Raw genomic sequence first — 17,354 nt, 5'->3', positions numbered from 1 at the left:
TCTGTCAATGTACCAACCCAGGGAAGAGCAGACTGACCCCACTCTGTCAATGTAGCACACCCAGGGAAGAGCAGACTGACTCCACTCTGTCAATGTATCCTACTAGGGAAGAGGAGACGGACCCCACTCTGTCAATGTAACCCACCCAGGGAAGAGCAGACTGACTCCACTCTGTCAATGTAACACACCCCGGGAAGGGAAGACTGGCCCCACTCTGTCAATGTACCCACCCAGGGAAAAGCAGACTGACGCCAATCTGTCAATGTAACACACCCAGGGAAGAGCAGACTGATCTCACTCTGTCAATTTAACTCACATAGAGAAGAGTAGACTGACAACACTCTGTCAATGTCACACACCCAGGGAAGAGCAGACTAAACCCACTCTGTCGCTGTTACACACGCTGGGAAGAGCAGATTGACCCCACCCTGTCAATGTAGCTCACCCCGGGAAGAGCAGACTTTCCCCACTGTGGCAATGTAGCTCACCCAGGGAAGAGCCGACTGACACCACTCTGTCAATGTAGCAAACGGAGGGAAGAACAGACTGACCCTATTCTGTCAATGTAAGACACCCAGGGAAGAGCCGACTGACCCCACTCTGTCAATGTAACACACACAGTCAAGAGCAGACTGACAACACTCTGTCAATGTAACACACCCAAGGAAGAGCACACTTACCCCAGTCTGTCAATTTACCCACCCAGGGACGAGCAGACTGACCTCACTCTGTCAATTTAACTCACACAGAGAAGAGTAGACTGACAACACTCTGTCAATGTAACACACCCAGGGAAGAGCAGACTGACCCCACTCTGTCAACGTAACATACCCAGGGAAGTGCAGACTGACACCACTCCGTCAATGTAACACACCCAGGGAAGAGCAGACTGACCCAATCTGTCAATGTATCCACCCAGGGAAGAGCAGACTGACCCCACTCTGTCAATGTAACTTACACAGGCAAGAGCAGACTGACCCCAATCTGTCAATGTAACACACCCAGGGAAGAGCAAACTGAACCCACTATTTCAATATACCACACCCAGAGCACACTGACCCGACACTATCAATGTAACACACCCAGGGAAGGGAAGACTGACCCGACACTATCAATGGAACACACCCAGGGAAGGGAAGACTGACCCCACTCTGTCAATGTACCCACCCAGGGAAGAGCAGACTGAACTCACTCTGTCAATGTAACACACCCAGGGAAGAGCAGACTAAACCCACTCTGTCGCTGTAACACACCCTGGGAAGAGCAGACTGGCCCCACTCTGTCAATGTCGCTCACCCCGGGAAGAGCAAACATTCCCCACTCTGGCAATGTAGCTCCCCCAGGGAAGAGCAGACTGACACCACTCTGTCAATGTAGCAGACGGAGGGAAGAGCAGTCTGACCCCATTCTGTCAATGTAACATACCCAGGGAAGTGCAGACTGACCCCACTCTATCAATGTTACGCAACCAGGGAAGAGCAGACTGATCACACTCTGTCAATGCAGCTCACGCAGGGAAGAGCAGCCTGAACCCACTCTATCAATGTTACCCAACCAGGGAAGAGCAGACTGACCCCACTCTGTCAATGTAAGACACCCAGGGAAGAGCAGACTGACACCACTCTGTCAATGGAACACACCCAGCAAAGAGCAGACTGACCCCACTCTGTAAATGTAACACACACAGTCAAGAGCAGACTGACCTCACTCTGTCAATGTAACACACCACGAGAAGAGCAGACTGACCCCACTCTGTCAATGTACCAACCCAGGGAAGAGCAGACCGACCCCACTCTGTTAATGTAACACACCCAGGGAAGAGCAGACTGACTCCACTCTGTCAATGTACCCTACCGGGGAAGAGCAGACGGACCCCACTCTGTCAATGTACCACACCCAGGGAAGAGCAGACTGACTCCACTCTGTCAATGTAACACACCCAGGGAAGGGAAGACTGACCCCACTCTGTCAATGTATCCACCCAGGGAAGAGCAGACTGTCCCCACTCTGTCAATGTAACACACTCAGGGAAGAGCAGACTGACCTCATTCTGTCAATTTAACTTACACAGGCAAGAGCAAACTGTCCCTAATCTGTCAATGTAACACACCCAGGCAAGAGCAAACTGACCCCACTCTTTCAATATAACACACCCAGGGAAGAGCAGACTGACCCGACACTATCAATGTAACATACCCAGGGAAGGGAAGACTGACCCGACACTATCAATGGAACACACGCAGGGAAGGGAAGACTGACCCCACTCTGTCAATGTACCCACCCAGGGAAGAGCAGACTGACCCCACTCTGTCAATGTAACACACCCAGGGAAGAGCAGACTGACCTCACTCTATCAATGTAACACAACCAGGGAAGAGCAGACTAAACACACTCTGTCGCTGTAACACACCCTGGGAAGAGCAGACTGTCCCCACTCTGTCAATGTCGCTCATCCCGGGAAGAGCAAACATTCCCCACTCTGTCAATGTAGCTCCCCCAGGGAAGAGCCGACTGACGCCACTCTGTCAATGTAGCAAACGGAGGGAAGAGCAGACTGACCCCACTCTGTCAATGTAGCAGACCCAGGGAAGAGCAGACTGAACCCAATCTGTCAATGTAACATACCCAGGGAAGTGCAGACTGACTCCAATCTGTCAATGTAACACACCCAGGGAAGAGCAGACTGACCCCAATCTATCAATGTTACCCAACCAGGGAAGAACAGACTGATCACACTCTGTCAATGAAACACACCCAGGGAAGTGCAGACTGACTCCACTGTGTCAATGTAACACACCCAGGGAAGAGCAGACTGACACCACTCTGTCAATGCAGCTCACCCAGGGAAGAGCAGACTGTATCCACTCTATCAATGTTACTCAAACAGGGAAGAGCAGACTGATCACACTCTGTCAATGTAAAACACCCAGGGAATAGCAGACTGACTCCACTGTGTCAATGTAACACACCCAGGGAAGAGCAGACTGACCCCACTCTGTCAATGCAGCTCACCCAGGGAAGAGCAGACGGATACCACTCTATCAATGTTACCCAACCAGGGAAGAGCAGACGGACCCTACTCTGTCAATGTAACACACCCAGGGAAGAGCCGACTGACCCACTCTGTCAATGTAACACACCCAGGGAAGAGCAGAGTTACCCCATTCTGTCAATGTAACCCACCCAGGGAAGAGCAGACTGACTCCACTCTGTCAATGTAACACACCCAGAGAAGAGCAGACTGACCCCACTCTGTCAATGTACCAACCCAGGGAAGAGCAGACTGACCCCACTCTGTCAATGTAGCACACCCAGGGAAGAGCAGACTGACTCCACTCTGTCAATGTATCCTACGAGGGAAGAGGAGACGGAACCCACTCTGTCAATGTAACACACCCAGGGAAGACCAGACTGACTCCACTCTGTCAATGTAACACACCCAGGGAAGGGAAGACTGACCCCACTCTGTCAATGTACCCACCCAGGGAAAAGCAGACTGACCCCAATCTGTCAATGTAACACACCCAGGGAAGAGCAGACTGATCTCACTCTGTCAATTTAACTCACATAGAGAAGAGTAGACTGACAACACTCTATCAATGTTACTCAACCAGGGAAGAGCAGACTGATCACACTCTGTCAATGACGCACCCCTACGGAAGAGCCGACTGACTCCACTGTGTCAATGTGACACACCCAGGGAAGAGCAGACTGACCCCACTCTGTCAATGCAGCTCATCCAGGGAAGAGCAGACGGAATCCACTCTATCAATGTTACCCAACCAGGGAAGAGCAGACTGACCCTACTCTGTCTTTGCAAGACACCCAGGGAAGTGCAGACTGACACCACTCTGTCAATGTACCAACCCAGGGAAGAGCAGACTGACCCCACTCTGTCAATGTAGCACACCCAGGGAAGAGCAGACTGACTCCACTCTGTCAATGTATCCTACGAGGGAAGAGGAGACGGAACCCACTCTGTCAATGTAACCCACCCAGGGAAGAGCAGACTGACTCCACTCTGTCAATGTAACACACCCAGGGAAGGGAAGACTGACCCCACTCTGTCAATGTACCCACCCAGGGAAAAGCAGACTGACCCCAATCTGTCAATGTAACACTCCCAGGGAAGAGCAGACTTTCCCCACTCTGGCAATGTAGCTCACCCAGGGAAGAGCAGACTGACCCCACTCTATCAATGTTACTCAACCAGGGAAGAGCAGACTGATCACACTCTGTCAATGACGCACCCCTACGGAAGAGCCGACTGACTCCACTGTGTCAATGTGACACACCCAGGGAAGAGCAGACTGACCCCACTCTGTCAATGCAGCTCACCCAGGGAAGAGCAGACGGAATCCACTCTATCAATGTTACCCAACCAGGGAAGAGCAGACTGACCCTACTCTGTCTTTGCAAGACACCCAGGGAAGTGCAGACTGACACCACTCTGTCAATGTAACACACCCAGGGAAGAGCAGACTGACACCACTCTGTCAATGTAACACACCCAGGGAAGGGAAGACTGATCCCACTCTGTCAATTTACCCACCCAGGGAAGAGCAGACTGACCCCACTCTGTCAATGTAACACACACAGGGAAGGGAAGACTGACCCCAATCTGTCAATTTACCCACCCAGGGAAGAGCAGACTGACCTCACTCTGTCAATTTAACTCACACAGAGAAGAGTAGACTGACAACACTCTGTCAATGTCACACACCCAGGAAAGAGCAGACTAAACCCACTCTGTCGCTGTTACACACCCTGGGAAGAGCAGATTGACCCCACCCTGTCAATGTAGCTCACCCCGGGAAGAGCAGACTTTCCCCACTGTGGCAATGTAGCTCACCCAGGAAAGAGCCGACTGACACCACTCTGTCAATGTAGCAAACGGAGGGAAGAGCAGACTGACCCCACTCTGTCAGTGCAGCAGACCCAGGGAAGAGCAGACTGACCCCACTCTGTCAACGTAACATACCCAGGGAAGAGCAGACTGACCCCACTCTGTCAATGTCGCTCACCCCGGGAAGAGCAAACATTACCCACTCTGGCAATGTAGCTCCCCCAGGGAAGAGCCGACTGACACCACTCTGTCAATGTAGGAGACGCAGGGAAGAGCAGACTGATCACACTCTGTCAATGTAGGAGACGCAGGGAAGAGCAGACTGACTCCACTGTGTCAATGTAACACACCCAGGGAAGAGCAGACTGACCCCACACTGTCAATGCAGCTCACCCAGGGAAGAGCAGACTGAACCCACTCTATCAATGTTACCCAACCAGGGAAGAGCAGACTGACCCTATTCTGTCAATGTAAGACACCCAGGGAAGAGCCGACTGACCCCACTCTGTCAATGTAACACACACAGTCAAGAGCAGACTGACACCACTCTGTCAATGTAACACACCCAGGGAAGAGCACACTTACCCCAGTCTGTCAATTTACCCACCCAGGGAAGAGCAGACTGACCTCACTCTGTCAATTTAACTCACACAGAGAAGAGTAGACTGACAACACTCTGTCAATGTAACACACCCAGGGAAGAGCAGACTGACCCCACTCTGTCAACGTAACATACCCAGGAAAGTGCAGACTGACACCACTCTGTCAATGTAACACACCCAGGGAAGAGCAGACTGACCCCAATCTGTCAATGTATCCACCCAGGGAAGAGCAGACTGACCCCACTCTGTCAATGTAACTTACACAGGCAAGAGCAAACTGACCCCAATCTGTCAATGTAACACACCCAGGGAAGAGCAGACTGACCCCACTCTGTCAATGTAACACACCCAGGCAAGAGCAAACTGAACCCACTATTTCAATATTCCACACCCAGAGAACACTGACCCGACACTATCAATGTAACACACCCAGGGAAGGGAAGACTGACCCGACACTATCAATGGAACACACCCAGGGAAGGGAAGACTGACCCCACTCTGTCAATGTACCCACCCAGGGAAGAGCAGACTGAACTCACTCTGTCAATGTAACACACCCAGGGAAGAGCAGACTAAACCCACTCTGTCGCTGTAACACACCCTGGGAAGAGCAGACTGACCCCACTCTGTCAATGTCGCTCACCCCGGGAAGAGCAAACATTCCCCACTCTGGCAATGTAGCTCCCCCAGGGAAGAGCAGACTGACACCACTCTGTCAATGTAGCAGACGGAGGGAAGAGCAGTCTGACCCCATTCTGTCAATGTAACATACCCAGGGAAGTGCAGACTAACTCCATTCTGTCAATGTAAGACACCCAGGGAAGAGCAGACTGACACCACTCTGTCAATGGAACACACCCAGCAAAGAGCAGACTGACCACAATCTGTAAATGTAACACACACAGTCAAGAGCAGACTGACCTCACTCTGTCAATGTAACACACCACGAGAAGTGCAGACTGACCCCACTCTGTCAAAGTACCAACCCAGGGAAGAGCAGACTGACACCACTCTGTCAATGTAACACACCCAGGGAAGGGAAGACTGATCCCACTCTGTCAATTTACCCACCCAGGGAAGAGCAGACTAACCCCACTCTGTCAATGTAACACACCCAGGGAAGGGAAGACTGACCCCAATCTGTCAATTTACCCACCCAGGGAAGAGCAGACTGACCTCACTCTGTCAATTTAACTCACACAGAGAAGAGTAGACTGACAACACTCTGTCAATGTCACACACCCAGGGAAGAGCAGACTAAACCCACTCTGTCGCTGTAACACACCCTGGGAAGAGCAGATTGACCCCACCCTGTCAATGTAGCTCACCCCGGGAAGAGCAGACTTTCCCCACTGTGGCAATGTAGCTCACCCAGAGAAGAGCCGACTGACACCACTCTGTCAATGTAGCAAACGGAGGGAAGAGCAGACTGACCCCACTCTGTCAATGTAACTTACACAGGCAAGAGCAAACTGACCCCAATCTGTCAATGTAACACACCCAGGGAAGAGCAGACTGACCCCACTCTGTCAATGTAACACACCCAGGCAAGAGCAAACTGAACCCACTATTTCAATATACCACACCCAGAGCACACTGACCCGACACTATCAATGTAACACACCCAGGGAAGGGAAGACTGACCCGACACTATCAATGGAACACATCCAGGGAAGGGAAGACTGACCCCACTCTGTCAATGTACCCACCCAGGGAAGAGCAGACTGAACTCACTCTGTCAATGTAACACACCCAGGGAAGAGCAGACTAAACCCACTCTGTCGCTGTAACACACCCTGGGAAGAGCAGACTGACCCCACTCTGTCAATGTCGCTCACCCCGGGAAGAGCAAACATTCCCCACTCTGGCAATGTAGCTCCCCCAGGGAAGAGCAGACTGACACCACTCTATCAATGTTACGCAACCAGGGAAGACCAGACTGATCACACTCTGTCAATGCAGCTCACGCAGGGAAGAGCAGCCTGAACCCACTCTATCAATGTTACCCAATCAGTGAAGAGCAGACTGACCCCACTCTGTCAATGTAAGACACCCAGGAAAGAGCAGACTGACACCACTCTGTCAATGGAACACACCCAGCAAAGAGCAGACTGACCCCACTCTGTAAATGTAACACACACAGTCAAGAGCAGACTGACCTCACTCTGTCAATGTAACACACCACGAGAAGTGCAGACTGACCCCACTCTGTCAATGTACCAACCCAGGGAAGAGCAGTCTGACACCACTCTGTCAATGTAACACACCCAGGGAAGGGAAGACTGATCCCACTCTGTCAATTTACCCACCCAGGGAAGAGCAGACTAACCCCACTCTGTCAATGTAACACACCCAGGGAAGGGAAGACTGACCCCAATCTGTCAATTTACCCACCCAGGGAAGAGCAGACTGACCACACTCTGTCAATTTAACTCACACAGAGAAGAGTAGACTGACAACACTCTGTCAATGTCACACACCCAGGGAAGAGCAGACTAAACCCACTCTGTCGCTGTAACACACCCTGGGAAGAGCAGATTGACCCCACCCTGTCAATGTAGCTCACCCCGGGAAGAGCAGACTTTCCCCACTGTGGCAATGTAGCTCACCCAGGGAAGAGCCGACTGACACCACTCTGTCAATGTAGCAAACGGAGGGAAGTGCAGACTGACCCCACTCTGTCAATGTAACTTACACAGGCAAGAGCAAACTGACCCAAATCTGTCAATGTAACACACCCAGGGAAGAGCAGACTGACCCCACTCTGTCAACGTAACATACCCAGGGAAGTGCAGACTGACACCACTCTGTCAATGTAACACACCCAGGGAAGAGCAGACTGACCCCACTCTGTCAATGTATCCACCCAGGGAAGAGCAGACTGACCCCACTCTGTCAATGTAACTTACACAGGCAAGAGCAAACTGACCCCACTCTGGCAAGGTAGCTCACCCAGTGAAGAGCAGACTGACCCCATTCTGGGAATGTAGCTCACCCAGGGAAGAGCAGACTGACACTAATCTGTGAATGTAGCAGACCCAGGGAAGAACAGACTGACCACACTCTGTCAATGTAACCTATCCAGGGAAGTGCAGACTGCCTAGTAAAGAGGAAGAAGGAGGCTTACATAAGGTTGAGGAAACAAGGTTCAGACAGAGCAGTGGAGGGATACAGGATAGCCAGAAGGGACCTGAAGAAAGGGATTAGGAGAGCTAAGAGAGGGCATGAAAAATCCCTGGCGGATAGGATCAAGGATAACCCCAAGGCATTCTATGCGTATGTGAGAAACCTGAGAATGACGAGAACGAGGGTAGGTCCGATCAAGGACAGTGGTGGGAGATTGTGTATTGAGTCGGAAGAGATAGGAGAGGTCTTGAACAAGTACTTCTCTTCAGTATTTACGAACGAGAGGGACTGTATTGTTGAAGAGGAGAGTGTGAAACGGACTGATAAGCTAGAAGAGATATCTGTTAGGAAGGAAGATGTGTTGGACATTTTGAACAACTTGAGGATAGACAAGTCCCCCGGGCCTGACGGGATATATCCTAGGATTATGTGGGAAGCAAGAGAGGAAATTGCAGTACCGTTGGCAATGATCTTCTCGTCTTCACTGGCAACGGGGGTGGTACCAGGGGACTGGAGAGTAGCGAATGTTGTGCCCCTGTTCAAAAAAGGGAATAGGGATTACCCCGGGAATTACAGGCCAGTTAGTCTTACTTCTGTGGTCGGCAAAGTAATGGAAAGGGTACTGAGGGATAGGATTTACGAGTATCTGGAACGGCACTGCTTGATTAGGGACAGCCAGCACGGATTTGTGAAGGGTAGGTCTTGCCTTACAAGTCTTATTGAATTCTTCGAGGAGGTGACCAAGCATGTGGATGAGGGTAGAGCAGTGGATGTAGTGTACATGGATTTTAGTAAGGCATTTGATAAGGTTCCCCATGGTAGGCTTATGCGGAAAGTCAGGAGGCATGGGATAGAGGGAAATTTGGCCAATTGGATAGAAAACTGGCTAACCGGTCGAAGTCAGAGAGTGGTAGTAGATGGTAAATATTCAGCATGGAGTCCAGTTACAAGTGGAGTTCCGCAGGGATCAGTTCTGGGTCCTCTGCTGTTTGTAATTTTTATTAATGACTTAGATGAGGGAGTCGAAGGGTGGGTCAGTAAATTTGCAGATGATACAAAGATAGGTGGAGTTGTGGACAGTGAGGAGGGCTGTTGTCGGCTGCAGAGGGACTTAGATATGATGCAGAGCTGGGCTGAGGAGTGGCAGATGGAGTTCAACCCTGCCAAGTGTGAAGTTGTCCATTTTGGAAGAACAAATAAGAATGCGGAATACAGGGTTAATGGTAGGGTTCTTGGTCAGGTGGAGGAACAGAGGGATCTTGGGGTCTATGTACATAGATCTTTGAAGGTTGCCACTCAGGTGGATAGAGTTTGTAAGAAGGCCTATGGAGTATTATCGTTCATTAGCAGAGGGATTGAATTCAAGAGTCGTGAGGTGATGTTGCAGCTGTACAGGACTTTGGTTAGGCCACATTTGGAGTACTGTGTGCAGTTCTGGTCGCCTCACTTTAGGAAAGATGTGGAAGCTTTGGAGAGGGTGCAGAGAAGATTTACCTGGATGTTGCCTGGAATGGAGAGTAGGTCGTACGAGGATAGGTTGAGAGTTCTCGGCCTTTTCTCGTTGGAACGGCGCAGGATGAGGGGTGACTTGATCGAGGTTTATAAGATGATCAGAGGAATAGATAGAGTAGACAGTCAGAAACTTTTTCCCCGGGTACAACAGAGTGTTACAAGGGGTCATAAATTTAAGGTGAAGGGTGGAAGGTATAGGGGAGATGTCAGGGGTGGGTTCTTCACCCAGAGAGTGGTGGGGGCATGGAATGCGCTGCCCGTGGGAGTGGTAGAGTCAGATTCATTGGCGACCTTTAAGTGGCATTTGGATAGGTACATGGATGGGTGCTTAATCTAGGATAGAAGTTCGGCACAACATCGTGGGCCGAAGGGCCTGTTCTGTGCTGTATTGTTCTATGTTCTATGTTCTATGACCCCACTCTGTCAATGTAACACACCCAGGGATGAGCAGACTGACCCCACTCTGTCAATATATCACACCCGGGGAAGAACAGACTGAACCCACTCTGTGAATGTACCCAACCAGGGAAAAGCAGACTGACCCGAATCTTTCAATGTTAACCTCGCAGGGAAGAGCAGACTATCCCCACTCTGTCAATGTAACCCACCCAGGGAATAGCAGACTGGCCACACTCTGTCAATGCTGAAGAAGGGTTTATGTCCGAAACATCGATTCTCCTGTTCCTTGGATGCTGACTGACCTCCAGCAAAACATTTTCAGCCTACTCTGTCAATGTCAGCCACCCAGGGAAGAGCAGAATGACCCCACTCTGTCAATGTAACTCACCCAGGGAAGAGCAGACTATCCCTACTCTATCAATGTAACCCAACCAGGGAAGAGCAGACTGACGCCACTCTGTCAATGTAACACACCCAGGGAAGAGCAGACTGAACCCACTCTGTCAATGAAACACACCCAGGCAAGAGCAGACTGACCCCAATCTGTCAATGTAACACACCCAGGGAAGAACAGACTGACCCAACTCTGTCAATGTAACACACCCAGGGTAGAGCAGACTGACCCCACTCTGTCAATGTAACACACCCAGGGAAGAGCAGACTGACCGCACTCTGTAAATGTAACACACACAGTGAAGACCAGACTGACCCCACTCTGTCAATGTAACCCACCCAGGGATGAGCAGACTGACTGCACTCTGTGAATGTACCCAACCAGGGAAAAGCAGACTTACCCGAATCTTTCAATGCTAACCTCGCAGGGAAGAGCAGACTGTCCCCACTCTGTCAATGTAACCCACCCAGGGAATAGCAGACTGTCACCACTCTGTCAATGTAACACACCCAGGAAAGAGCAGACTGGCCACACTCTGTCAATGCTGAAGAAGGGTTTATGTCCGAAACATCGATTCTCCTGTTCCTTGGATGCTGACTGACCTCCAGCAAAACATTTTCAGCCCCCTCTGTCAATGTCAGCCACCCAGGGAAGAGCAGAATGACCCCAATCTGTCAATGTAACTCACCCAGGGAAGAGCAGACTATCCCTACTCTATCAATGTAACCCAACCAGGGAAGAGCAGACTGACCCCACTCTGTCAATGTAACACACCCAGGGAAGAGCAGACTGAACCCACTCTGTCAATGAAACACACCCAGGCAAGAGCAGACTGACCCCAATCTGTCAATGTAACACACCCAGGGAAGAACAGACTGACCCAACTCTGTCAATGTAACACACCCAGGGTAGAGCAGACTGACCACACTCTGTCAATGTAACACACCCAGGGAAGAGCAGACTGACCGCACTCTGTAAATGTAACACACACAGTGAAGACCAGACTGACCCCACTCTGTCAATGTAACCCACCCAGGGATGAGCAGACTGACCGCACTCTGTCAATGTAACCCACCCAGGGAAGAGCTGACTGAACACATTCTGTGAATGTTACACACCCAGGGAACAGCAGATTGACGGCACTCTGTCATTATAACATACCCGGGAAGAGCAGACTGACCCCACTCTGTCAATGTAACACACAAGGGAAGAGCAGACAGACGGCACTCTGTAAATGAAACACACCCAGGGAAAAGCAAACTGATCCCATTCTGTCAATGAAAAACACCCAGGGAAGAACAGACTGACAACACTCTGTCAATGTAACACACCCAGGGACGAGCAGACTGACCACAATCTGTCAATGTAACCCACCGAGGGAAGAGCAGATTGACCCCACACTGTGAATGTAACACACACAGGGAAGGGCAGACTGACCGCACTCTGTCAATGTAACCCACACAGGGAAGAGCAGACTGACCCCGCTCTGTCTATATAACACGCGCAGGGAAGAGCAGACTGACCCCACCCTGTCAATGTAACACACCCAGGGAAGAACAGACTGACCGCACTCTGTCAATGTAACCCACCCATGGAAGAGCAGACTGACCCCGCTCTGTCTATGTAACACGCGCAGGGAAGAGCAAACTGTCCCCACCCTGTCAATGTAACACACCCAGGGAAGAGCAGACTGACCCCAATTTGTCAATGTTACCCACGCAGGAAGAGCAGACTGACCCCACTCTGTCAATGTAACACACCCAGGGAAGACCCGACTGACCGCACTCTGTCAATATAACCCACCCAGAGAAGTGCACACTGACCCCACTTTGTCAATATAATACACGCAGGGAAGAGCAGACTGACCGCACTCTATCTAACAAACTCACACACCAGGGCAGATTAATACCACTCTGTCGAAGTAACTCACCCAGCGAATAGCAGACTGACCCCACTCTGGCAATGTAGCCCACCCAGGGAAGAGCAGACTGACACCACTCTGTCAATGTAACACACCCAGGGAAGAACAGACTGATAACACTCTGTCAATGTAACACACCCAGGGAAGAGCAGACTTACCACAATCTGTCAATGTAAACCACTGAGGGAAGAGCAGATTGACCCCACACTGTGAATGTAACACACCCAGGGAAGAGCAGACTGACCCCACTTTGTCAATGTAATCCACCCAGTAATGAGCAGACTGACCACACTCTGTCAATGTAACACACCCAGGAAAGAGCAGACTGACACCACTCTGTGAATGTAACGCACCCAGGGAAGAACAGACTGACCGCAATCTGTCAATGTAACCCACCGAGGGAAGAGCAGATTGACCCCACTCTGTCATTATAACATACCCGGGAAGAGTAGACTGGCCCCACTCTGTCAATGTAACTCACACAGGCAAGAGCAGACTGACCCTAATCTGTCAATTTAACTCACACAGGCATGAGCAGACTGACCCCATTCTGTCATAGTAACACAACCAGGGGAGAGCAGACTGACCCCAATCTGTTAATGTAACACACCCAGCCAAGAGCAGACTGACCCCACTCTGTCAATGACACCCAACCAGTAAAGAGCAGACTGACCCAATTCTCTCAATGTACAACACCCAGGGAATAGCAGTCTGACCGCATTCTGTCAATGTCCCCCACCCAGGGAAGATCAGACTGTCCCCACTCTGTCAATGTCACCCTCCCAGGAAAGAGCAAACTGACCCCACTCTGACAATGTAACCCAACCAGGGAAGAGCAGACTGACTACACTATGTCAATGTATAACTCCCAGGGAAGAGCAGACTGACCCCACTCTGGCAAGGTAGCTCACCCAGTGAAGAGCAGACTGACCCCATTCTGGGAATGTAGCTCACCCAGGGAAGAGCAGACTGACACTAATCTGTGAATGTAGCAGACCCAGGGAAGAACAGACTGACCACACTCTGTCAATGTAACCTATCCAGGGAAGTGTAGACTGACCCCACTCTGTCAATGTAACACACCCAGGGATGAGCAGACTGACCCCACTCTGTCAATATAACACACCCAGGGAAGAGCAGACTGACCTCACTCTGCCAATGTAACACACCGAGCGAAGAGCAGACTGACCCCACTCTGTCCAACAAACTTACACACCAGGGCAGACTAACCCCACTCTGTCAATATAACTCAACCAGCGAAAAGCAGGCTGACCCCACTCTGGCAATGTAGGCCACCCAGGGAAGACCAGATTGACCCCACTCTGTCAATTTAACTCACACAGGGAAGAGCAGACTGACACCACTCTGTCAATGTAACACACACAGGGAAGAGAAGACTGACCACAATCTGTCAATGTAACCCACCGAGGGAAGAGCAGACTGACCCCACTCTGTCAATGTAACACACCCAGGGATGAGCAGACTGACCCCACTCTGTCAATATAACACCCCCGGGGAAGAGCAGACGGACCCGACTCTGCCAAAGTAACACACCCAGGGAAGAGCAGACTGGCCCCACTCTGTCAATCTAACACACGCAGGGAAGAGCTCAATGACCCCACTCTGTCCAAAAAACTTACACAGCAGGGCAGACTAACCCCACTCTGTCAATATAATACATCCGGGGAAGAGCAGACTGGCCCCCATTCTGTCAATGTAACACACCCAGGGAAGAGCAGACTGACCCTAATCTGTTAATTTATCTCACAAAGGCAATAGCAGACTGACCCCAATCTGGCAATGTAAATCACACAGGCAAGAGCAGACTGCCCCTAATCTGTCAATTTAACTCACACAGGCTAGAGCAGACTGACCCCACTCTGTCAGAGTAACACACCCAGGGGAGAGCAGACTGACCCCAATCTGTTAATGTAACACACCCAGCCAAGAGAGGACTGACGCCACTCTGTGCAACAAACTTACACACCAGGGCAGACTAACCCTACTCTCTCAATGTAACTGAAACAGCGAAAAGCAGACTGACCGCACTCTGGCAAGGAACCCCACCCAGAGAAGAGCAGATTGACCCCACTCTGTCAATTTAACTCACACAGGGAAGAGCAGACTGACCCCACTCTGTCAATGTAACACACACAGTGAAGAGCAGACTGACCCCAATCTGTCAATGTTACACACCCAGGGAAGAGCAGACTGACCACATTCTGTGAATGTAACACACCCAGAGAAGAGCAGATTTGCCCCACTCTGTCATTATAACATACCTGGGAAGAGCAGACTGGCCCCACTCTGTCAATGTAAAACGCAAGGGAAGAGCAGACAGACCGCACTCTGTAAATGAAACACACCCAGGGAAGAGCAAACTGAACCCATTCTGTCAATGTAACACACCCAGGGAAGAGCAGACTGACCCCACTCCGTCAATGTAACACACCGAGCGAAGAGCAGACAGACCCCACTCTGTCCAACAAACTTACACACCATGGCAGACTAATCCCACTCGATCAAGGGAGGGACAGTGGCACAGTGGTTAGCACTGCTGCCTCACAGCGCCAGAGACCCGGGTTCAATTCCCGCCTCAGGCGACCGACTGTGTGGAGTTTGCACGTTCTCCCCGTGTCTGCGTGGGTTTCCTCCGGCTGCTCCGGTTTCCTCCCACAGTCCAAAGATGTGAGATGTCGATGTCGATGTCGAGGTCGAGGTCGAGGTCGAGGTCGAGGTCTGGGTGGGTTACGCTTCGGCGGGGCGGTGTGGACTCGTTGGGCCGAAGGGCCTGTTTCCACTCTGTAAGTAATCTAATCTAATCTAATTAACTCACCCAGCGAATAGCAGACTGACCCCACCCTGGCAATGTCACCCAACCCAGAGAAGAGCAGACCGACCCCAATCTGTCAGTGTAACACACATGGGAAGAGCTGACAGACCGCACTCTGTCCAAACACTCACACACCAGGGCAGACTAACCCCACTCTGTAAAAGTAACTCAACCAGCGAAAAGCAGACTGACCCCACTCTAGCAATGTAGCCCACCCAGGGAAGGGCAGACTGACACCACTCTGTCAATGTAACGCACACAGGGAAGAGCAGACTGATCCCAATCTGTCAATGTAACACACCCAGTGAAGAGCAGATTGACCCCACTCTGTCAATGTAACACACCCAGCCAAGAGTAGACTGACTCCCCTCTGTCAATGACACCCAACCAGTAAAGAGCAGACTGACCCAATTCTCTCAATGTACAACAACCAGGGAAGAGCAGACTGACCCCACTCTGTCAATCTCACCCATCCAGGGAAGAGCAGACTGAACCCGCTCTGTTAATGTAACACACCCAGGGAAGAGCAGACTGACCCCACTCTGTCAATGTAACACCCCCAGGGACGAGCTGAATAACCCCACTCTGTTAATGTAACCCACCCAGGGAAGAGCAGACTGACCTCACTCTGTCAATGTAACACAGTGTCCGAGAGTGTTGGGGGAGGCCGGATTAATCCAGGTGTTAGGGTCGGAAACACAGTGTCTGAGAGTGTGGGATAGGCCGGAGTAATCCAGGGTTAGGGTCTGGAGCAAAGTGACGGAGAGTATGGGATAGGCCATATTAATCCCGGGGTTAGGGTCTGGAATACATTGTCTGAGAGTGTGTGGAGAGCGGGTCAATCCAGTGGTTAGGGTCTGGAACAAAGTGCCATACATTGTGGGATAGGCCGGATTTCTCCAGGGGCTAGTGTCTGGAATACATTGGCTGAGATTATGGGATAGGCCGGATTAATCTAGGGGTTTGTGTCTGGAATACAGTGTTTGAGAGTGTGGGATAGGCCAGATTAATCCAGTGGTTCGGGGTTGGAACAACGTGCCTGGGAGTGTGGGGTAGGATGGATTAATCCAGGGATTAGATTCTGGAATACAGTGTCTGAGATTGTGGGGGAGGCCGGGTCATTCCAGTGGTTAGGGTCTGGAACACAGTGTCTGAGAGTGTGGGATAGGCTGGAGTAATGCAGGGGTTAGATTCTAGAACACAGTGTCTGAGAATGTGGGATAGGCTGGATTAATCCAGGGGATCGGGTCTGGAACATAGTGTCTGAGAATGTGGTGTATGCCAGATTAATCCAGTGGTTAGTGTCTGGAAAACAGTGTCTGAGAGTGTGGGATATGCCCGGTCAATCCAGGGGTTACATTCTGGAACATAGTGTCCAAGAGTGTGGGGGAGGCCGGATTAATCCAGGGGTTAGTGTCTGGAACACAGCGTTTGAGAGTGTGGGATAGGCCGGGTCAATCCAGGGGTTAGGGTCTGGAACACAGTGTCTGAGAATGTGGGATAGGCCAGATTAATCCAGCGGTTTGGGTTTGGAATACAGTGTCTGCGGGAGTAGGATAGGCAGGATTAATCCAGGCATTAGGGTCTGGAAATCAGTGTCTGTGAGTGTGGGGAGGCCGGAATAATCCAGGAGTTAGGGTCTGGAATACAGTGTCTGAGAGTGTGGGATAGGCCGGATTAATCCAGCGGTTTGGGTCTGGTACAAAGAGCCAGAAAGTGTG

The sequence above is a fragment of the Chiloscyllium punctatum genome, chromosome 17, assembly GCF_047496795.1.
Source record: "Chiloscyllium punctatum isolate Juve2018m chromosome 17, sChiPun1.3, whole genome shotgun sequence".
Classification (NCBI taxonomy): domain Eukaryota; kingdom Metazoa; phylum Chordata; class Chondrichthyes; order Orectolobiformes; family Hemiscylliidae; genus Chiloscyllium; species Chiloscyllium punctatum.
The sequence above is the reverse complement of the archived record's forward strand: the minus strand, read 5'-3'. Positions refer to the sequence as shown.